This window comes from Schistocerca piceifrons, chromosome 4, assembly GCF_021461385.2.
Source record: "Schistocerca piceifrons isolate TAMUIC-IGC-003096 chromosome 4, iqSchPice1.1, whole genome shotgun sequence".
NCBI classification, from domain to species: domain Eukaryota; kingdom Metazoa; phylum Arthropoda; class Insecta; order Orthoptera; family Acrididae; genus Schistocerca; species Schistocerca piceifrons.
Genome location: NC_060141.1, coordinates 356,131,838 through 356,157,659, shown reverse-complemented (window position 1 = coordinate 356,157,659; position 25,822 = coordinate 356,131,838).

Here is a 25,822-nt window from a genome sequence, read left to right as displayed (position 1 = left end):
TATCGGTCGGAGGATGGCATTCACGTATCGTACAGCCGTTACGGCGCCTTCCATGACCACCAGCGGCGTACGTCGGCCCCACATAACGTCACCCCAAAACGTCAGGGAACCTCCATCTTTCTGCACTCGCTGGACAGTGTGTCTAAGGCGTTCAGCCTGACCGGGTTGCCTCCAAACACGTCTCTGACGATTGTCTGGTTGAAGGCATATTTGACACTCATCGGTGAAGAGAACGTGATGCAAATCCTGAGCGGTCCATTCGGCATGTTGTTGGGCCCATCTGTACCGCGCTGCGTGGTGTCATTGTTGCAAAAATGGACCTCGCCATGGACGTCGGGAGTGAAATTGCGCTTCATGCAGCCTATTGTGCTCAGTTTGAGTCGTAAAACGATGTCCCATGGCTGCACGAAAAGCGTTATTCAACATGGTGGCGTTGCTGTCAGAGTTCCTCCGAGCCATAATCCGTAGGTAATCCGGCCGGAGCGAGGCATGTCATCGACAGTTCCTGTCTCTCTGTATCTCCTCCATGTCCGAACAACATCGCTGTGATTCACTCCGAGACGCCTGGACACTTCCGTTGTTGAGAGCCCTTCCTGACACAAAGTAACAATGCGGACGCGATCTAACGGTGGTATTGACCGTCTAGGCATGGTTGAACTACAACAACACCAGCCGTGTACCTCCTTCCTGGTGGAATGACTGGAACTGATCAGCTGTCGGACCCCCTTCGTCTAATACGCACTGCTCATGCATAGTTGTTTACATCTTTTGGCGGGTTTAGTGACACCTCTGAACAGTCAAAGGGACTGTGTCTGTGATACAATATCTATAGTCAACGTCTATCTTCAAGAGTTCTTGGAACCGGGGTGATGCAAAATTTATTTTTATGTGCATATTTCAGGAATCGAGGAGGAGCGGGGAGTGATAAGATATAAGGCACAAAAATATAGCACGTCACCCACAAAAGACTTTATTTAAAACTTTTTTCTCTTTCAAGCACTTGAAGTTTAACAATGCCAAAGTACAGTGCGAAATGCATGCGTTAATAGAACATACAAACTAAAATTTCAGTTATTTCAAGAAAAGACAATGTGAAATTAACTCATTGCTAGAGAAGACAAAACGAAAGATTTTAGTTAACACTTGTGCCAAAGAAGGAACATCACTAAACATTTAATCAAGACATGAATGTAGCAATTCAGGACAACCGGTAGTCTGTTATAAAAAAAACATGAAAAATCTGGTTTACCTAAACCAGTGAAATATTACTTGAATATTTTAAATAAAAACTAAATGATTCATTCTAGTTGGGTAAAAGAATGTAAAAATAAAATTTAAAAAACAGAAACAGTTAACAATGTACCTAGCATGAGTTTAAATTGCGATTAGTCACGCTAGTTTCATAAAAGAATGCATAAATAAAATTTGAAAAAGAACACTCCTAGATTCATTATTTTACTATATTGATGATGATTAAGTTATGCAATAAAGACTTTCCTAAACGTCCGATTGACTGACTGTGGTTAGGCTGTCAGTTTCTATATATATCCTATTTCGTGATCACTTGCATTGTACTCCTCCGGGTAACGGTTGTGATTTTTTGCTATTCGGAGTAATATTTATTCTGATTGGACAATACGTTAGATATTGTACTTTGTGACACGCATTGGCTGTTTCGCACTTTATTTAACAAATTGTGATTTTAGCCTATTGTTTCACAGGATGATTTGAGAATGGGTTATGAATAAAAAACCGGAAACCAGTTATCATCAAATTGTAAACAGAGCTACTTTGTAATTTTGGCTGTTTGTCATATTGAAACAGTACCACAAGTTGCTGACCCTTCAACATCCCAGCATGCTGGAAGTCCGTAAATGTTTCTTTTCTGTGCTAAATGTACGAACAATTCCGTAACCTCACTGGCCTATCCATAGATAATCTTAGAATTCGCAACTGTTGCATCATTCATGCGTAACGGCAGGAAACATTACGGAGGTAGGAATCGACTGCTGCTGCTAGTATGTTATCGTCTGATTACATTTTTATTTTTAATTTGGAATGTAAATAAAGTTAAAAACTTAGATTTCATTCCTGAAATTTTAACGTCATTGCTAATAATTCTATAGTTATTTCTCTGATTTGTCTTGGCGACCATTATTATTTATCAGGTCACTAATCGTTATCATTGGTTGAGGAACCCAACTTCGAGTCCAGTTTTCTGTTCCTCCTCTCTTGTTAATAAAATTCTACTGCCCGATTGCTTTAACCTACAAGACACACGATCACAGTCAAGTAATCCTGTAAAGAGGCAACACATACTAATTTTGAGAGGATAGTAAACTATAGCACTGGCCGTATCACGTCTCCTGTGTGTGTGCGTACAGTACCTTATCCCACAGCGTTGTACGGAATGGCTACAATTAAAGTGCAGCTACTCACAGAGGTCCAGTGTGGGTTGTAATTGACGTATGGCAGTAAAACTTAATGGATATGCTATACATTAATGTGAAAACCATTTACGATTGAAAAAATTAGTCGCAATTTTAGCCACCAGGTGCAAATCTGGCGCAATAAATACAAGAAAGACATATAGAAATATTTCGATATGTAATGGATTAGGAATGGGACGTGGGCAGAAAAGGTCATACAAGTGCGAAAGGCATAACATTGATTTTATTACTAGCCGCAGCTTACACAGTTTGTTCATTATGAGCAACGGAGATGCCGACGCGACGCTCCATCCGGTGTAATCTGACCAGTGCTTTCCTGTATACTGCCTTCTTGATCAGATCAAGACCGAACGTATCTCTGGTAAACGAGATATTTTACACATGCCCAGAGACAAAAGTCACATGGACTCAGGTCAGGTGATCCTGCAGGCCATGCATCCGGATAACTTCTGGAGGTTGCATTAAGTAGGTTTTTCACTGAGCGAGCGAGACGAGATGTTTCTCCACCTGGCATGATAACAGTGGTTTCCACACACTTGGGCTCTTTCAAAGCAGGAATCAATTGCTGTACAAAGAGGTCTCGATTACATGCAGGTGTCATGGTATACCTGGCAGGCCCTCTTCAAAAAAGAACGGACCGTGAATAAAAGTGCCGGTGAACCCACACCACACCGTCACTTACGGTGAGTGCAATGGCTCTTCGTGCGCAACACGTAGTTTAACGGTATCCCAAATACGGGAGTTCTGTGTATTTACTGGCTCGTCACTGGGAACAATAATGCCCTGCCACATGTCAACAACTTGGATCATTGCCAGAATCACTTGCTGCGCCGCCTTTATCTTGTACAGGTACCAGTGTAAAATAGACCTCAACACTTCTCGTACTGTTGACCATGGGGAGATAATTCTCGTGACGCTGCACAAGCACTAACACGACCAGGGACACATACTGCGTGGTCACTTACAGCAACAATAACCTGGTCATTAGATCTTCCAGGTGCCACACCAACCCCATGTGTTTTCGTATTTCGTTATCATCTGCATTAAACAATTTAACGACATCGGGCCTCACCTCAGAGTTTTCAGTCGGCGATGCTTTCTCAACGCTCCACTGCAATTGCTGCCGTTCACACACAAGGTCATCTTTAGTTTGTGATGGCGTTAGTGTTAACAGTGCATCTGAGTGTTATCTTCCGGCAGGTTCTTTGAAAACCGAGATTTCAAATGCCACTGCGCAACGCTTACTTACCACGTTTTTGCCTTGAAAATGGCAGTGTGTTCACCTGTCGAAATATCGGAGGTTGTCGACGACCACACCCGACCATAGGTTAATTTGAACATTGAATACGCTGGGAGAAGGTTACGTCTCACAAGTCGTCAACCGCCGTTGTGCCGGCCTCCGATGCGAGTCGCCGTCGCTCTGCCGTCGTACTGAGAGGACCGCCTGCCAAAGGGGGGCCAGACTTATGGGCTGAAGGCTGAACTAGGATCCCCGGCGTCTGAGCCACTGGACGACCACCAGCGCAGGCCACCACATCATCTCTTGCCTGGTGTTCATACCTAGAACGACCCCTGACCATGTCACGGAACGTGGATGCTGAGATCGACGCCAGTCTGCGACACCAAACAAAAGCAAGTATCTGTAGCTGTTCAAGGCTTACTGGAACATAGTTTACCTGCAGATCGTCGGCCTTGCTGCATCCACCTTATTCCTGTGACAGACTCCAGTAGCGCTCGCCAGCCCATCAAACCCACAACACCCAGAACCGAGAGATGGACGCCGTCATGACAACCCGAATAACGGATCTCTCATCCCTCCACAGCAGCATTGCACATCAACGCACTACACCTCTTTTATGCTTCATAAACACGAAAATAAAGTTCGTTTTTACAGTGCAGTTAGATTTAGTTCTTTTCCTATTTAAGATTGGGATATATAACAAGTCGGTCATAACTACATAACATCATTCATTTCTCCTATTCGTAAAAGTGTTAACAGTCTCCCAGCACGATCTATCTTCTCGATAGCCTTAGTATTCACTTTCGCATGTATGTCAGACCGCCATATAAGCAGCGTACAGCACCAGATTTGGCCACAAATTGAACTAAATTGTTTTCCACCGTAATTCGGTTCCTCAGTAACGCATCAGCATATTTAGCAAGTTTCGCTGCCATCGATGATTGCTGCCTGCACTGGACCTCAGTGAATTGTTGCACCTTAATTATACCACCCTGTACATACCGTTGCCGAGTTACAGTAATACAAATCAGTGATATTATCTCGGCGAGTTTTATAAAAAAAAATCATCTACCGATGCCGACTTGATTACTTCTACTTCGCCCGCAAACTCATCTGTGAACTTCTCCGACACGTGTTCCAGTATACACTTAATATACTGAAACTGCCGATGAGCTGAACATAAATGTTCCACCATTCCCGCATCTGAAAGATCTAGAGAACTCTAATAAGCTACGTCCTCAACTTGGATATTTGACTCTCCTAACTGTTTTCTTCTAGTCTCCGAGTCACGTGCGCCATACTTCACTCTGCATGAATACTACAGTTCAACTCAAAGAATGTAAAAGTGATTCCTCGTAATTATTTGTGTAACACGCATGAAGGACCACGAACTGGCTGCCGACAATCCGCCGGAAAAAGACGGCTGCATTACAATAAAGGAAAAAGAAACCTTCTGAGGTTGCGTCCAGTTTCTCGAATAATGTGCTCCACATTTTGTTCGTATACAATGCGGACACTGAGATATAACTACACACCTACACTCTCAGCAAACCCTAAAGAGGAGGGATTTCTGAACAAGAGTCTTCAAATGTTCATTGCAGTAGTTGCAGAAGTACAGTTTACTGTAATGCTACGTGTACGTAACCTAGCCGTTGCAGAGCACAAGGAAAAGTATTAATTTACTTAAGAAAGACGACCAATAACGTTGAATCTATGGTGCCATGCCTTTCCGCAAATTGTGAGCGAGTTCTTTCAATAGTGTGTGATATAGGTCCATTCATAGGCACGTCGGTGTCAGAAGAACCCTGGACGAAAACTACAAGACGTACAGAACATAGACATATCATTACGAACAGGAGAGCACAGGGTGATTATAATAAAAGTTAAACCTTCTAAACGATGTAGAAATAACACCACTGGTCAGAATGAGGCCAATTTGCAATGGAATATTATCTGAGAAGGGGGGAAACGTATGCCAGAAGAAAAAAAATAGTGTGAAAATTGATCAATAGATGGTGCTGTATGTGTCAGAATACGTAAATGAAAACACCTGTCATGTGCACGACCCAATCAAGTTGGTAGAAACACGCCGATCACACAGCTTTTCCTCCTTTCGCGTCTGCGATGTTCGCCATGACTGTCTCAACGCAGGATCCCCCTCTGCTTGTAAAGCTGTATTACAAGAATGTGCAAACGTCGCTCTGTACAAGTTCGGGCACTGAAGGGTTTGAAAAACGGCGTTGGTTCGATAACTTCCGTGGGTCTGGAAAAAATTATTCGGAAAATGAAGAAGACGGATTCTTTTCGCGTGCAACCTGGTAGAGGGAGGAAACGAACTGATTCGACGACAGTAAAAGCAATGGCCACAGCAATGCTGGAGGAGACGAGTGGTGGTGTGCAAACATGTAGCGCACGGAGAATTGCCCGAACATTGGACATACTCATTAGCATGGTGCGTAAAATCCTACGTAACATCCTTCTTTACTATCCATTCAAAATTACCAATATGCACGAGTTGCTTCCTGTTGACCTGCCAGCAAGAGAGACCTTTGCTTTATATGTAATGGCTCTAAGCACTATGGGACTTAACATCTGAGGTCATCAGTCCCCTAGATCTACTTAAACCTAACTAACCTAAGGACATCACACACACCCATGCCCGAGGCAGGATTCGAACCTGAGCGCCTAGAACCGCTCGGTCACAAAAGGCCGGTATCTTTGCTTTATAATTTCTTGCTCGCATGGAAGTGGACAGTGATAGGCCGTGGAATATTTTGTGAACAGACGAAGCCCGCTTCCATCTGACAGGATACGTCAATACAAAGAATTTTTGAAAATGGGCAACGGAAAATCCACGCACAAATCAACCAAGGTCGCTGTGTGGTACGGGTTTACAGCATCATTTATCGTAGGGGCATAATTTTTCGAAGATACATGTGTTTCCGGTCCTGTTGCCTGTACCGTCACTGGTAAGCGCTGTGAGTGTCTTTTGCGCAACCACGTCATTCCAGCTCTCCAACAGCGTGGATGTGTGGATTGCTAGAACTATCAGCCGCCATTTCCCTACAGCCTGGCCGTCCGGATCACCTGATCTTACTATGTGTACTTCTTGCTACGGGGCTATCTGAGATCTGTTCAGTGTTCATCTTGGAAACTTAGGTGCACTGAAGGCACACACTGCGCAACACATTCTGAATGTGATCCCGGAAACGCTTCGATCAGTTGCGGAACATGCTGTTTCTCGATTTCAACTTGTTGCAGAAAACGGTGGACAGCATATTGAACATGTTTTACGCCAGTCACACTGAAATTAATAATCCGGTTTGATTTTGAATAATGCTTTTTATGCAGTTTTTGGCCTTCGGACAATTAAAAACCAATTTTTCCCATCCGGTGTGATATGACATTGCAGTGGTGGATGGGCTTACGCATGTAACAGTATCACACCTGCATACCGATGCACACTGAGCAGTAGAGTTCGTATAACGTCAAACGTACATCTTAGGCACTATTGTATGATTCATTTGTCATTTGTAATCGACCACTATTAAATTATGATCCTTAGAGCGCCATCTATTGCTACATTTTCCAACTATTTACAATACTGGCCATTAAAATTGCTACACCAATTGGAAATGCAGATCATAAACGGGTATTCATTGGACAAATATATTATACTACAACTGATATGTGATTACATTTTCACTCAATTTGGGTGCATAGATCCTGAGAAATCAGTACCCAGAATAACCACCTCTGGCCGTAATAACAGCCTTGATACGCCTGGGCATTGAGACAAACAGAGCTTGGATGGCGTGTACATGTACAGCTTCACCACGATACCACAGTTCATCAAGAGTAGTGACTGGCGTATTGTGACGAGCAAGTTATTCGGCCACCATTGACCAGACGTTTTCAATTGGTCAGAGATCTGGGGAATGTGCTGGCCAGGGCAGCAGTCGAACATTTTCTGTATCCAGAAAGGCCCGTACAGGACCTGCAACATGCGGTCGTGCATTATCCTGCTGAAATGTAGGGTTTCGCAGGGATCGAATGAAGGGTAGAGTCACGGGTCGTAACACATCTGAAACGTAGCGTCCATGAGAACAAGAGGTGACCGAGGCGTCTAACCAATGGCAGCGCGTACCATCACTCCTGGTGATATTCCAGTATGGCGATGACGAATACGGGCTTCCAATGTGCGTTCACCGTGATGTCGCCAAACACGGATGCGACCATCATGATGCTGTAAACAGAACCTGGATTCATCTGAAAAAATAACGTTTTGCTATTCGTGCATCCAAGTTCGTCGTTGAGTACACCATCGCACGCGCTCCTGTCTGTGATGCAGCGTCAAGGGTAATCGCAGCCATGGTGTCCAAGCTGATAGTCCATGCTGCTGCAAACGTCGTCGAACTGTTCGTGCAGATGGTTGTTGTCTTTCAAACGTCCCCATCTGCTGGCTCAGGGATCGAGACGTGGCTGCACGATCCGTTACAGCCATGCGGATAAGATGGCTGTCATCTCGACTGCTAGTGATACGAGGCCGTTGGGATCCATCACGGCGTTCCGTATTACCCTCCTGAACCCACCGATTCCATATTCTGCTAACAGTCATTGGATCTCGACTAACGCGGGCAGCAATGTTGGGTTACGATAAACCGCAATCGCGATAGGCTACAATGCGACCTTTCTCAAAGACGGAAACGTGATGGTACGCATTTCTCCTCCTTACACGAGGCATCACAATAACGTTTCACCAGGCAACGCCGGTCAACTGCTGTCTGTGTATGAGAAATCAGTTGGAAACTTTCTTCATGTCAGCACAGCACGTTGTAGGTGTCGTCACCGGCGCCAACCTCGTGTGAATGCTCTGAAAAGCTAATTATTAGCATCTTCTTCCTGTCGGTTAAATTTTGCGTCTGTAGCACATCTTCGTGGTGTAGCAATTTTAATGGCCAGTAGTCGTTGCCATACGTTATCCCCCTTCTCCGATAATATTCCGTTGCAATTTGACGTCATTCTGACCAGTGGCGTTATTTCTACAGCGGTCTGAAAGTTTAATTATAATCACGCCGTACATCGAGCTTGTGCGGCCCTCCCGGGGCCGTAGCCATGATTGCCAGGCGAACCTTGACTCCCGCTGTCCGGTCAGCCAGTGTAGCCGCACCGGGGTCCGCTGGGGTGAACGGTGCCCCGCCAGAACCCGAGTCCGGCCGGGCGCCCGTGGGACTCGGCTGCTCGCCAAGTCGCGCGCCCATTAAGCATCACACTGTAGCGGGCGCCGAACGAAATCACTGTGTGCCATTTGCAGAGAACTTTTTCCTTCGCACAGTTTTACCGACACAGTACTTCACCTCCAGCGTTGCTCGTACATTGAAATACAGGAACAAGATGCTTACTTAAATCTTGTAATTTTTAAATCAAGTTATTGTTACATGCTTGTAGAAAACTCAGTCCCTTACGATCCAGAGAAAGTAGATAATTATATTAAAGGGCTCCTACTATTATCGAATTTTTGTAATACACCGTGAGGAAATGGCAAGAATTTAAAAGTTTTTGGTGACACACACGGAAATTGCATGGTTATGTCACGGCAGAACGGCTCTCCCAGTGTACAAACTTTATCTTTCTCAGCAGGTACACACTTTCCTAGGAAAATTCTGGATTCAAACTGGCTTATTTGGCAGACATTTTGTTGAAAATTAACGGTTTCAATTTATTACTGCAGAGACAGAACACAAATTTGTGTAATGAGCAAGAGTGTATCGAAACGTTCGTTCAGTTTGGGAATCAGTTTAAATTCAAATCAAATTGAGTGCCTCGATACCCTTCAAAGTTTCATAGTATAAATTCATCTTACTTCGAACGAAAGGCCGGCCGTTGTGCCCAAGCGGTTCTAGGCGCTTCAGTCCGGAACCGCGCTGCTGCTACGGTAGCACGTTCGAATCCTGCCTCGGACATGGACGTGTGCAATTTCTTTAGGTTAGTTAGGTTTAAGTAGTTCTAAGTCTATGGGACTGATGACCTCAGATGTTAAGTCCCATAGTGCTTAGAGCCATTTGAACCATTCGAAAGAAAATGTCAGGAACATGATGAAGGAACATTTCAAGCGATTTGAGAAAGCTTTTGAAGACTACTTCCCCGCTGTGTCTAGTAATGACAACTGGATTCGCAGTCGCTTGGAAGAGACAATAATTTTGGAAGAAGTGTAAATTAAAACGAGCAGCGCTCGAAACTTCCAGTGACTAAGTCAAAGAAAGTAAATCTTTGCCACCGATAAGTTTCTGCTTAATCTTACAGGCGGAGTTTCCTGGGCTGTCAAATAAAGCGGTGACGAATTTATTACCTGTCTTGACCACATATCTGTGCGGAAAGATATTTCCTTCTTACACTTATATAAAGATAAATACAGATACAAACTTCTCAGCGAAAGTAATCTGAGACTGTAACTTCTGTTCCCGGTTTCAAACTTATGCGACATGAAAACTCTATGGATTCTCGTTGCCGAATTCCAGGGAAGAATTAATCCATTTAATTTCATAATGAAAACTAACATGTTAACAGAAAAGTGTAAAATACTTTAGTACTGCTTACTAGACCTACCTATTGTGCAAAAGCCTTCAACAGCCCTTTTAATGTGGTAAAGCTGAAGTGCAAAGGACTATGCAAACATTAGGGCTATTAAATGATTTTTTTAAATTCAGTTACGTCTATGTTACAGTAAGTATACTTTATAAGGTTTAGGAACCACTGCTCTTTGGTACGTGCAAAATTATCCACATGACGCCACATTCGCGCGATACAGTAACTAAATTACGTGTTGGGTGCAAATATATTTGTTACAAATAAAAGTAAAATAATAAAGAAATACAAACTGCATACAAGAAAGACGTGTTAAGTTTATTGCAATCTTTCTTGCTTCAGCTCGTAACGCTGTAAACACGTTCTGGATCAATTTATACCTGGAACAAGCAATTAAGACGTTAAAGATTTATGATAATGAAATAGTATATAATGAAAATGTATCTCAAACTTGCAATGGTATTACAGTGCACCATAAGCAGGTCAATCACATTTTCCGTATGTATTCCATTACGTTTATCCGTAATGACAGTGCAGCTCCACTAAAGACACTCTCGCTAGAGCAGTGTTTCCCTATGTTTCTGAGGCATTACCCCTGAGTGAAATCAGCTATTACCTAGAACCCCACGCCACTAATGTCATGGACATCAGTGCCTAATTACATTTTAGAATGAAAAAAAATTCTGTTTGAACACTTATTTTTAGAATGACGAAAGATAGTGTCTGTAGGTGTTTTATCATATAATGAACTAATGGTTCTGCTTATTTCTAACAACCATTTCTTATAGAATGATGAAGCACTTATCAGTGCTGCCTATAACTCCCCTTCGGAAAAGAAAGCCAACTGTGCACATTCAGGATGGAGACTTGTTACAGAATTTGTTTCCTCTGCACCACTCCTCTCCTTAGCGAGTCTTACTTTACCCATACACCACCTCGCCTTATGATGTAGTGATAATAGTAATGATCTTTTAAAAAATAATTTAGTTTCGTAGCCGCAATACAAACAAATTGTTTGTTTTTTACCCCTTAGAATATTTATTACACTCCAGGGACGACTGTTCCTCATCTGGTTTGCCCATCAACAGATAAATGGACAATTTATAGACAGTTTCCTTCTCCCCCGTCCACACATCTGCAACGTGCTGCGGCATAAGCTTCCTTTCTCTCACATATAGAGAGTATGCTTTAGATGGCACGCTTGTGGTACTAGATATAACGCAAGCAATTGCACTGACTTTATTACCAGTTTTTTGCTTGAAAGGTTCAGTGCGTTTCCTTTCAGCAATGCTATTTCCCGCAAATGTTTGACAATATTGAGGCACGCTGTCTTTTTTAAATAGATCTCTTATCCAGTTCTGGATGTTTAAAATATCTAACCAAAATATAAATTTTATTTATTTGTAACTGCTTTTTTACATCAGTGTTCCTACATCTGCAGAGTCGAACCACGGACAACTTGAATAACCATGGTAGCATCTTGAAATACTTTGAGAAATTTAATTATTCTGTCACCCACCTGGAAATCCCTGTTTCCAAACAAGGGTATTTTCTCGAATTCATGTAAAATTTCAGAAATTTGTTCATGCTGCATAAACACGGATATTACCATGATACACAACGTATTCCAGCGAGCCTCAAAGTGCTGCTTCACGGTAAACTACAACAGCGAGTCTTTCGCATGGCAACTCCTTTTTAAATAAGTTACGGCATATGAACGATGGGTGAACATTAGGACAATATTCCTGCAACCATTGATCCTTAACTGTGTAGCTTAGAACAGTTCTGAGGGATTGCTTGTTGTACGAAACTCGTCAATAGTTCTCTAATGCCTTTTTCATATTTTCCACCTAATCGGTAACGAACATAAAACTGAAGAGATGGCTTGTAAGTATCAATAACTTGATGATGTTAGTTTCATTTTGTACATTTGTGTCATTTCTTCTCCATATCAGATGGGAACTCTGCAACAAACTGGACCTGATTTTTGCACTGCAACGCTGGCTGGACAGAATGCGTAGTAAGAGGCATTTTCGTGCACACGCCTGCCCACGTGTCAGTTGCACATGCACATGCGCCATCCCTCATATCCTGCAATACTTGGGGGACCATAGCTGCACGGTATTCGTCTGATATTTCGTTTTCATATCAAGTATTTCTTGATGAATGTGGAAGTACGTCTCTTCCACTAGAAGTGTGGTACTTTACTCCACTTTGGGCAGTGTTTGTGCAAGATTTAGAAAGCCCTATGTTGTTGGTTTCCTGAACTGGCGCAGATCTCTTGTACACATTGTTACACACTTCTCCAGGACAGTGAATTTTGTAGACGCCTGAGGGTTGCCATTACTATTGATCTATTAAGAGAAGCTTTGCAGGTATTAAAGTGTCGCAATAGGGTACTGGTACTGCCATAACGAAAAGCTAATAACTTACCACAGCCACTACAGTCTGCGAAACATGGACTTATTTTGCGTATCTACAGTGCGTGTAAAACTTTGCCATACCATCCTATCTCCTGATTTGGCTCAAATGGCTCTGAGCACTATGGGACTTAACTTCTGAGGTCATCAGTCCCCTAGAACTTAGAACTACATAAACCTAACTAACCTAAGGACATCACACACATCCATGCCCGAGGCATGAGTCAAACCTGCGACCGTAGCGGTCGCGCAGTTCCAGACTGTAGCGCCTAGAACCGCTCGGCCACTCCGGCCAGCTATCTCCTGATTTCTTCAGACAACTGTCGGTTATCTCCTCCCGTTTCAGCGAAACTTTTCTTTTCTCCTCTAGATGTTTTCTAATCCTTGAAGGATCTTCACTGTTCTATTGAATTTCTGACATAACAATAATAATATTATTAATAATAATAATAACAAAAATATCATCCGATAACAAAAAGGGGCCAGTTACAGTGTCTTGCGCTGCATTGACTTGCCACACACGAGCAGACGTTAGGGTCGGGCTACTGATATTTCCGACGGATTGTGGAACACCTGCCATCATCGGCTGGGCATTAGTGGAGACAATACCTTCATGCCGTCGGCTGCAATACTCGCAACAGCCGATTCGGCTTCATTAGCTGGACGTATACGTGTGTGTTTTTGGGCCAGGCCACCTTCAGAAAGTCCATCGGTTTTCTCATAGCTTTCATGTGATAGGAAGTCCGAGTTGCTTCCAATACGGCGATCGAGTGGACACTGACCATATCGAAAAACTTGTAAAATTGTACAGCAAAAGACCTTGCGCATGGAAAGTCACCCAGGAACACTACACGAAGAAGAATATAAGAAGTAGGGTGTACGAAGACACTGTTGAAATATTTCAAGACGATTTTCAATTGTGAACTAAATCCCGCTCAACTAAAAAACTTGAGGTCAGCTTGATAGGTTCCCGGGAATTACGCCGGATAATATTGCAAAAACCGCACAATATTTCAGGGAGACAACTGGCCGCCACCTTCAGGTGCTACTGTCGCGTCGCTGAGAAGCTCGCCAATTTACATGTTGGCTTTCTAAGGCAAGCAGGGAACTGGTGAGAGAAATAATCCGTTATACTAGACGAGTATTAGACCAAGTCTCCAGAAGCCTGCTCTCACTTCATCTGGAGATCTCGTCGTGTCTGTCAGCGGATTCCTGGGAGTTGGTGGACAGCTCTACTTGGGCGCTTTCGGAATGGACGCGGCAGCAAATCACAGCGCGTCAAATTTCTAAGTTCCAACGCCTTACACACCGGTAATTGCAAGAAGAGAAATTTAGCAGACGGACTGTGTTTAATCTCACAGATAAACCACTGAGTGACGCTGCAATGTCAGTGTTGGAAAAGGGACTTAATTTTGCGCCTACTCCCAAGACCTTGCCCATCAAGGCGTTCATCAGTGCCATTGTACAAGATGTTTTAAAACTTCCGAATGATGCTACTGAAGAAATAAGGCGAGAGGCTTGCAGATTAATAACCAGGATGGTTGCACCCAAACAGAACGTCCCTTTTGAAGAAGAAGAGCGCTCCGTTCCTTAAAAGAAGACAATGGTATAGTAATTTTACCAGCTGACAAGGGTAACGCCACTGTTCTTCCTGCTACATCTTATTTTGGCAATATGATGGACTTACTACAGGATAGAGCGTATCGTCGCCTCCAGAAAGATCAGACGGATGCCGTACAACGGAAGACATCCGCTCTCCTCAAATCCAGCCAACTTCCTGACCATCTGAAGAAGAATTTAAGAGAACGAGCACCAGTTCCGCCACGACTTTATGGCCAGCCAAAGATACATAAGGAGAATGTCCCGCTTCGCCCTATCGTCAGTAATATAGGTGCCCCAACATACCACCTAGCTAAACATCTGGCTTCTCTTCTGAGTCCCATGGTGGGGAAATGTGAACACCATATTCGAAACTCAGATTTTATACGGCGACTGAAGAACCTGCGCCTTGAATCTACCGATTTACTAGTGAGTTTCGATGTGGTTTCTTTGTTCACACAAGTGCCTCTGATGGACTCATTACAACTCATAGGAGCTAAGCTGGAAGAGGACATCTTCCACCTTTTCAAACACGTGTTTACTTCGACTTACTTTTTATTCAATGACCAGTATTTTGAGCAGACTGACGGTGTTGCAATGGGTAGCCCTCTGTCTCCCATAGTAGCTAATCTTTTTATGGAAGATTTCGAGGACAGAGCACTTCAGATGGCGGTTTTGAAACCCAAATGTTTCTGGAGATACGTAGATGATACGTTTGTGGTATGGCCGCATGGGACAGCAACGCTTCCCTCTTTTCTGGAACATCCCTCCATCCAAGCATCTGTTTCACCATGGAGGTAGAGAAAGATGGTGAGCTCCCGTTTCTGGATGTTTTGGTTCGTAAAAAACGAGACTGCTCCTTAGGTCAAAGTGTGTTCCGGAAGCCTACGCACACAGACTTGTATTTACAAGCTACGAGCTGTCATCAACCCTTACAGCGCAGCGGTGTACTACGGACGCTAGTGCATAGGGCTAGAGCCATCTCAGATCAGGACAGCTTATCGGCAGAGCTTAGCCATCTCCGATCTGTGTTTGCCCAGAACGGGTACTCCGAGAAGCAGAGTCTGAAAAAGGAGAGAGCACCACGGGATTGGTTATCCTACCGTATGTCGGTGGCGTGTCTTTTAAGATGAGCAGAATTTTCAAGAATTACCGGATTAAATGTGTTTTCCGGCCTCAAGCACGAGTGCAATCAATGCTGGGCTCTGTTAAAGACAACCTCGGCCTGAGGAGACCAGGAATCCCGTGCCGCTGTGGGAAGTCTTATATTGGCCAGACGTGTCGTATGGTTAAAGACAGATGCGACGAACATAAACGTCACACGAGGTTGGGTCAGCCAGAGAAATCTCCGGTTGTTGAACACTGCCTTGACACGGGACACGTCATGAATTACGAAGAAACCAAGATCCTCTCTATATGCTTCCACATACTGGGACACCATCATCAAAGAGGCGGTCGAAATACTTATAAGCAGTGACCTAATAAACAGAGACACGGGGTTTCACCTGAGCAAAGCCTGGGAGCCAGCCTTGGCGGCACTAAAGAATCGTCAGCCACAGATTAGCAACTGCACCGAGTCAACGCAGATGGGAAGCCTTATAGCGCAGATGCTAAAATCACGCGCCAACACCTCGCGCGCGCGAACGGGGTCCGTCGCTCCCTGCCGCATTTTCCCGCGCCAAGGCGCGCTTCCTCAGACCGCGACCCGTTTCTCCAGCAGAGGGCTCTGGTATTCGACGCCGTCTACGATTGGTCTTCGATGACGTTATGCCCCGCTGGAGCCTGCGCTGTTCTAGAAAGCCAGCATATAAATTGGCGAGCTTCTCAGCGACGCGACAGTAGCACCTGAAGATGGCGGGCAGTTGTCTCGCTGAAATATTGTGCTGTTTTTACAATATTATCCGGCGTAATTCCCGGGAACCTATCAAGCAGATGCAGCGCCATAAAAGCCTCAAACAGCACAATTTGAGGTCAGTTTTCATAAAAGAGCTCAGAAAGGTCGAGGCTTTAGAAGGTAGCGGAAAAAGGAAAGGAAGAATTGTATAAATCAATACTATGTTCGTTATTGCATGACGCATTATTGTGTTACTCCCATTACTTTACATTAGGAGTTATTTTTCTCTACAAATGATCAAAACGCCCTGTTTCTAGCAGATCCTCAAAGGACTGCAGATGGTTCAGCAAGCAGATCCGCTCGTGTGTAGTCACAAATTCCCGCCTTCCCTGCTCTGTGCGTTTCCCTTTTGCACCGGGCCCTGTTGAAATCCAGGATCTACCGGGTACCCGGCTAGCCACGGGCTTCGACGGCGCATCGCGGCTCGCTCACTCTGTTGCCAGTACAGTTGAGCTTGACTATCGCGGCACGGGTCACAGAACCGAGCGGTCGGCTGCAGGCGGGTTCGGGCGGATACTGAGATCGGTGCACGGCTCCGAATAGGAATCTAAAAGTACAGAGATACCCTAATCACTAAAATGTGTCAGTTTTCGGTATGCCTTGCAGTTTTCACCCAGTCGTCTTCTGAGCTACTTATGGATAACTCTGTACCTCCAAATGGCCAAGATGCAAAGTCTGAGTTTCATCTGAAACCACTGAAAGCAAACGATATGATTTTGCAATTTTTTCTCTTCAGAATAGTCTCTGGAGTCGACTTCAAAAGCAACGAATGTGGTAGTGCCCTTCCGCCCACGCAGATGTGGATTTTTGCACTTTCCGAGAATCGTTCAATGAGAGTTCCGGAATGGTTTTCTTAAGGACATAGTCGATTTCCTCCGGGAATCACTCCTTTTCCTCCGTCTCTAATGACTTCGTTGTCGACGGGGACGGTAAACTAATCTTCCTTTCTTCGCTCTTTCCTTATAACTCATAGCATACGTCCTTTCCCTGGGGAAATGCCCTTTATAAGGATCGTCAATGTCTTGCTTTTATTCTTTGCTCATCGAACTGTTTGGTAACACGCACGTCCGCAATTTTATCGACACATGCTGCTAGCAAACTGCAGTACATGAATGATATTGCCGTCTTTGCCCCTGCACCCGCATAAAATGTTATCTACAGTCGATATGACACTAAAGTCAAACAGGTCCGCTTCGCCGCTACCGCATCCTCTGCTTTTATAACAAGACTCCCGGGTAAACTGCTATGGTTTTCTGGAGCTGACTTCTTCCGTTCCGTTTGAAACAAATTCTCTTGAAGACAGTAATCTCATATTATATGGGCTGTGTGCTACGTGAGAAAACAGGAGGTTTAGAGCAGGGACATGGATAATTAATGCTATTTTTGAAAAAAAACGTGTAACTATAAAACAAGTACAGCTTAACACAGGCTCATTTAGCACTCACAGCTGATGGCGCGCATCCTCAGATGAACGAATGCTCCTGCAAAGAAGTGGAAGTATGTGACACTGCTCATGGTCACCCTGTTGTTCTACGTTGTACTCTTTCCATGAATCTCAATTTTATAATCACCCAAATAATGCTAACGGAAGGTACACCGGAAAACATTCATGACAGCAATCTATACGTTAAAAATAATCACTTCATAGCCTACAGTAAGAATCAAAGACGGACTGTTTCACGAGCGAAGACTGACGAAAAAGGATCACTTCGTGTAGTTTCACATTTATACTACATATTCTGTATTGTACATGTGGGTAATAGGCGTAGTCTAAACATCCAGTTGAATTTTCTGTTCTGAAGACGAATTAATGTAACTTCAGAGAGAGCTACACCCAAATAAGCTCCCCAGACAAAATATTAGTCGCCCAGACGTAACTCTAATAGTACGCCACACCACCTCTAGTCATGATAATGGCTACAGTTCAGTGAACAAGAGTGTACACAATTTCTTCAGGTTTGTCACATCCAGCTGAAGCCACTCATTGGTTATATTGTCCTATAGAGCTACCGGCTGTTGATCGCTGGGATGTTTCTGGTAGCTCCAGACTTTTTTATGGATTTAAAACTGAAAGTTAACTGACCGATTTATTTATTTAACAAGTCGAACCACACTTTTGATCTGCTTGTAAGTGACTACTAGTGAAGATGCATCTGACTTAAATTTGTGTGTCGACGACATGTGATGAAACGCAATGGAAAATAGACTCATGAGACTCAGAGGGAAATGCCTAGTTAGTACTGCAAAAGAGAGAAGTGGAACTTGAGTGTGCAAGGATTACATACTCGTAGTGTATTGGAGATGGTCATGCGAATGATCGACCGTGCAGTAAACATGTTTTTGCAGTTTTTTTATCCGAAAAAATTCCGAACCTAACTTAGATAGAGAAACATAAATGTCCGAACGTAACATGAGCTCCCCCTGAGAATTTTATGAGGACTCAGCTGTAACCCGTGCTTGTTGCATTGGCGTAATTATCATTTGTCCTCGGTACGAGTACTTACTTAAAAATCCTTAAAAACCACGTAATATTTAAAGTTATTTGGTCTGACTAGATGAGCATTAAAATGTTTTTCGGCTTTTTACTCAAGACTGAATCTGTTGTGGCGTGTTATAAAGAGGTTGAACTGTAATTACTAATGCGAATAGAGTGCCTCAGTGGACACATTTCCACGAAGAAAAAACTAACTGGAGTTCACTGTGCAGGAAACTAAAACGAAACTGTTACTTCAAAAGCCACCACTAAAAACAAACTGCACTGCCCAAAAAAATTGAAACACTGAAATTACCAGAAATTACTACTAACGAAATTACAAGAACAATGACTGCAATCTGCACAATGGAAACGTAAGATGAGAAACGAAAGAACCAACAAAATACGAAAAGAATTTCACCTGAAAAATTACGGCGTTTTCAGCAGCAACAGCACAACATTGAGAAATCGAGCCAGCTAAAATATGCTAAAGTAAAACTGAACTATTGGGAAAAAGACTGGGATGATTTTCTCATACTAAAAAAATTCTTACTTGAAATAAAAGTACTAATCTGTTCATTATAACAGCGATACTGTATTTTAACCTCTTATTTCAAAAGAACATAAAACTCGCAAAAAAAAACAAAAACTTTTCTTTCTTTACAAAATTCGAACAAGGCAATGCTTTTACGATCACACAAACTAAAATGAATTAAACTAAAATGACATAAACTGAGGTGGGGAGGTGGACTGTTCTGTTGCAGGAACCGCTAACATTATCAGCACCCGCCAGCAAAAAATTGTTACCTTAAAAACGTATCCATTATGCAAATCCATTCTCTCTCTTCCGTAAATGCTGGATCTGTAAGTCCTTCCATCAGACTAATCTTTCCTATCAAGTTTCTTTAGCAAAATTCTTTTCCAATGTGCACTACCCTAAAAGTTCTGCCAGTTTACTCCATGTCCGCTCTTCAACTGAGTCGAAGATACATAAACTCAGATATACTGTTGTCATTGCCGTAAGTCGGCTCTTCCACAGATGTCACACGCGATCGATTCGCTCTCGTAACATGAATTTTCCAAGCCACCAATATATGTCCACCTTTCAATATGTAATAATGCTCGTTGAGATTCGAAATTTGCAAAATAATAGTGAATGGAGGTGCCGTTAAACAAAGCATGATATCATAGTGTAGCCTGTCGACATATAGGGAGTGGACAAACCTATGGAAATGTCAGAAACACAGCACACTACACGCCTAATATGGTACCGTATAGAAAACCCGGTGGCGCTCGAAATAGCTTCCAGTCGTCTAGGTAGAAACAGGTCATGTATAGATTTCAATGGAATCTTATACCATTATTTCTGCAAAATAGTGGCAAGTTTAGAGAGCGATGTTGGAGGAGGACAGCAATCATGGATCTTTTACTCCAAAGTCGACCACAAAGGCTCAATAATATTGGGATCTGGTTACTGTGGTGGCTAGTCGAGATGTGACAATTCACGAAACCTGTTCTGGACGGTGCCAGACGTATGAACAGGAGTCGTATCGTCTTGGAACAAAGCATCATCTTTGGGGAACAAACGTTGCACCAAGGGATGAACCCGATCACACAAAATGGGCACAATTTATAATCTTTTTCAGAAATGTGACCTTGCAGAGTAACCATGGGGCCCGTGGCACACCGCGATATACCTGCCCAAATCATCGCCTAACTCCCGCCACGTGTCCCTCTTGATAGCAAAAGTCTACATCGTAGTTTGGAACAGCATAAGCCAGACGTAAACACGACCAGAAGTAGGAAACAGCCTGAAACAAGACTTATCCGACCAATTTACTTTCTTCCGTTGTTCTATAGAACAGGTTTTATGGCTTCGGCATCACTTTTTACTGTTACGAGCATTTTCATCACTGATGTGGGCATTGGAATTCCAGCACGTCACGCAATTCCTACCTAATGGAGCTTCCTCCGTATAGAGCCGGCCGAAGTGGCCGTGCGGTTAAAGGCGCTGCAGTCTGGAACCGCAAGACCGCTACGGTCGCAGGTTCGAATCCTGGCTCGGGCATGGATGTTTGTGATGTCCTTAGGTTAGTTAGGTTTAACTAGTTCTAAGTTCTAGGGGACTAATGACCTCAGCAGTTGAGTCCCATAGTGCTCAGAGCCATTTGAACCATTTGAACCTCCGTATAGTTTCGGTATTGACAGGATTTGCAAATGCGACACTCAGTTCTCCAAAGACTTTTACACCTGTCCTCTTCAACGATCGTCTCTCACGATCGCTTAAGACATACTTTGGTTCAACTGACTTGGCGGATGACGTTTTACCTCTTTGTTGTGTGTGTGTGTGTGTGTGTGTGTGTGTGTGTGTGTGTGTGTGTGTGAATTCCTAAGGGACCAGACTGCTGAGATCATCGGTCCCTATACTTACACACTGCTTAAAATAACTTATACTAAGAACAACACATACACCCATGCCCGAGGAAGGACTCGAACCTCCGGAGGGAGGTGCCGCGCAATCCGTGACATGCCGCCTCTAACTGCGCGACCACTCCGCGCCGGCTCTTTGTTGTATAACGTATAAATCTTCGATACGGTGCCTCTTCAACCACCAAACGTCTGGACTACGTTGGTCACGATGGCACCCACCATATGTTTACAAACAATTTGCTCACGTTCGATATCACTTAGCTCCAACATAATGCACTCACAACTGTACAGAGCACCGTTATGACTACAGTTCCCACTTGCAACGTATTGAGGCCAATGCACAGATGCCGTTCCTGGCCAACTACAGCATCGTCACATGCAGACTTCCCTTTGATCTACATTGAGCATAAATGTAGACCAAAGCGAAGCATGCAGGTGACGCTGCTGTTGATGTTGACCAGGTGGTGGTGGTTGTTGGGATGTTTAAGGGGGACTAAACAGCTATGTTGACCAGGAATGGACCTGTCAATAACAACACAGCGCCACCTAAATGCTTCGCTTAAATCTACATTTATATTCAAGCATGTTTTTCGCATGGTGTTTCCTTATTTTTTTCCAATCCCTGGACATGGAAACCCATTAATTAGTATCGAAAGTCAAACCAAGTACAAAAGAAATCGATAACTCTACATGATACATAAAATATTGATGACAAAGAATCGAACTGACTTATTACTGAGTGAGTGGCGGATTTTGGATGACAATAGAAAGCATAAATTTCCTGTTCACTCAAAGCCGTCGATAAAGAACTAAGTTCCGCTTTCAATCAGAATGTCAAATACACTCCTGGAAATTGAAATAAGAACACCGTGAATTCATTGTCCCAGGAAGGGGAAACTTTATTGACACATTCCTGGGGTCAGATACATCACATGATCACACTGACAGAACCACAGGCACATAGACACAGGTAACAGAGCATGCACAATGTCGGCACTAGTACAGTGTATATCCACCTTTCGCAGCAATGCAGGCTGCTATTCTCCCATGGAGACGATCGTAGAGATGCTGGATGTCGTCCTGTGGAACGGCTTGCCATGCCATTTCCACCTGGCGCCTCAGTTGGACCAGCGTTCGTGCTGGACGTGCAGACCGCGTGAGACGACGCTTCATCCAGTCCCAAACATGCTCAATGGGGGACAGATCCGGAGATCTTGCTGGCCAGGGTAGTTGACTTACACCTTCTAGAGCACGTTGGGTGGCACGGGATACATGCGGACGTGCATTGTCCTGTTGGAACAGCAAGGTCCCTTGCCGGTCTAGGAATGGTAGAACGATGGGTTCGATGACGGTTTGGATGTACCGTGCACTATTCAGTGTCCCCTCGACGATCACCAGTGGTGTACGGCCAGTGTAGGAGATCGCTACCCACACCATGATGCCGGGTGTTGGCCCTGTGTGCCTCGGTCGTATGCAGTCCTGATTGTGGCGCTCACCTGCACGGCGCCAAACACGCATACGACCATCATTGGCACCAAGACAGAAGCGACTCTCATCGCTGAAGACGACACGTCTCCATTCGTCCCTCCATTCACGCCTGTCGCGACACCACTGGAGGCGGGCTGCACGATGTTGGGGCGTGAGCGGAAGACGGCCTAACGGTGTGCGGGACCGTAGCCCAGCTTCATGGAGACGGTTGCGAATGGTCCTCGCCGATACCCCAGGAGCAACAGTGTCCCTAATTTGCTGGGAAGTGGCGGTGCGGTCCCCTACGGCACTGCGTAGGATCCTACGGTCTTGGCGTGCATCCGTGCGTCGCTGCGGTGCGGTCCCAGGTCGACGGGCACGTGCACCTTCCGCCGACCACTGGCGACCACATCGATGTACTGTGGAGACCTCACGCCCCACGTGTTGAGCAATTCGGCGGTACGTCCACCCGGCCTCCCGCATGCCCACTATACGCCCTCGCTCAAAGTCCGTCAACTGCACATACGGTTCATGTCCACGCTGTCGCGGCATGCTACCAGTGTTAAAGACTGCGATGGAGCTCCGTATGCCACGGCAAACTGGCTGACACTGACGGTGGCGGTGCACAAATGCTGCGCAGCTAGCGCCATTCGACGGCCAACACCGCGGTTCCTGGTGTGTCCGCTGTGCCGTGCGTGTGATCATTGCTTGTACAGCCCTCTCGCAGTGTCCGGAGCAAGTATGGTGGGTCTGACACACCGGTGTCAATGTGTTCTTTTTTCCATTTCCAGGAGTGTAAAAGTAAAAAGATTTCCTGTGCCTGACAGCGATACCGGAAAAATAAGGTCGTCCTTCCGTAAGGCAGTGGACTGTATTTGTAATACGTTTCTTAATCCATAGCATAGAGCGATATCACCTTCAGATTTGAAGCATGAAGTGAAACAGGAACCAACGAACACGTGCACGAGAAGAACACTGACAGAAGAAAAGTAACTCGGCCTCACATCATGGTGAATTCAAATTGAATTCTCGCGGTAGCCACTCGATTGTCGCCTGCAATCCAAAAGCCTACTGTGAGACATGTTACGTGTCCAGCTAGGCCAGAAAGATACACAAGACAAGTGTATCTACATGCATGCTTTTTTGGATAAAACAAGAAAGCATGATGTTAAGGTATCGATGAAACTAGTCGAGGCGAAACACATACTTGTTTCAAGGAGGAGTTATTTAGCCAAACAGTTGAGGTGTAACAGGCTGCTTGAGTGTTCGTCAAACCCTGTGCGTATGCGTACAGGTCTGTGAGCAAGGCGGTAGTGTCAACAGCATACTCACCATGAAGGTGGAAGAGAAAAGGCTACATTTTGTTGAAATAAACATCTTGGTTCATGTTCGCTGTAATATGAGTGAGTGAGCCTAGGTCATGGTGCTTATAGCACCCCAGGAACATCACAGAACCACTTCCGGCCTTAACTAAAACCACCACACACTGTGGATTGAACACCTTATTGGCAACTAACAGCAAATGTCTATTGCATACATATCCGTACGCAGTGTCTTCTCGGAAACTTGTAGGACGTCCAGCACTGTCACCAACAATTCTTGTCGGCTTTGAAACCGACTGTCGTTGACAAGGCGAGGCACTCGTCTCCGAACTTTTCAGAACCACTGTTGTTACGCCATTTTACACGGTCGCGATTGGTACAGCATTCTTTTAAGGCGCGTTGATACACCAACAAATTGTGTAACTTGATTCATGTGGTGGCTATGGGAATGTCCTAGCATGATAGAATCTTTGTGCTATTCTGTTTAACCGAAGTCTCTACGTCAAGCATCACTCTACTAACGCTGTATTTAAACGAGGACTGTTTCTGCTACACATCCGGATTACCATACTTTTTCTACATTTGGAGCAAAATGCCATTCATCAAGCCAACTATAAATTTTGTCTAAGTCATCTGGTATTTTCCTCTAATCATTCAACGACAACACCTTCCCGCACACCACAGCGTTATCAGAAGACAGCCTTAAGTTGCCTGCTCATCAGGTTATTCATGTGTTCAAAAAATAAAGGCGATCCTATCAAACTTCCCTGGGTCCCCGTTGACGATACCCTTGTTTCGGATGAGCACTCTCCGTCGAGGACCACGTCCTGGGTTCTACTACTTTAAAAAGTCGTCGAGCCACTCACATATCTAAGAATCCAAATCATATGGTCGGACCTACAACGGTCTGTATTGGGGTAACGTGTCAAGTTCTAATCGTCCGGTCTTCAGGCACGCGCCGTTTTCCTTCTTTGCAGCTAATTTCTCATAAGGACGCAGGTAATGTTGTGGTTAATGTATGAAAGAATCAGTTGCTATATCCAGTTGTCCGAAATACTATTTTTGTGTGTTACAGTTCCTACAACATTGAAACATCTATCTCATGGTGAGATGATTGGAGATTGCAGAGACTCCGTCTTTCTTATGTTGCGAGTTAATAATATCAAAGGATCACTTTATCACAACTGGTTGTCTCTCACCTATTTCGTATCGATAGAATCTTTGTGCCATTCTGTTCGCATCTGTCCAGAGAGCCATTTTACTGTTAATGACTGCATACAGCCGACTGGCACATACACACCACTTCACAGCTGTAAATTTTGTCAGTTTACGATGGCCACAGGAGCGCCAAATAGCAGTTGTACACGTTCTACAGCGCTCCTAAGTGCACACTTTAAGTGGGCATCTAATATTCTGTGTAGTGACATTTCAAAATTTCACTGAACATAAATTTTGGAAATTTGTGGTAAGTTCCTATGGGACCAGACTGCTGAGATCTTCGGTCGCTAGGCTTACACACTACTTAATCTAACTTAATCTAACTTGCGCTAAGGACAACACACACATTCATGCCCAAGGGAGGACTCGAACCTCCGACGGGGGGAGCCGCACACGGACCGTTACAGTGGGCCTCAGGCTGCACCACGCGTATAAACGAGGAAAAGTATTATTTTGAAATCTACTACCAGTTTAACGTCCAAAGACTCATGTAACGTCTGCCATTGGTGTTTGATAAGCATCTCCGTAAATTTTTCGCCGGCTAAACGAGACGTGACGAATGATGCCGTTCTTTGTTGGCTCTTCTGTCGTACCTGTTAAGGACCCCAGATTGATGAACAATACTCAATAATCGGTCTACCAGCGTCTTGTAAGCCACTCCCTTCGTGGATGGGTTACATTACAGTCTGGTACCTGCTTTACCTATAAATCGTCTTACGTGGTT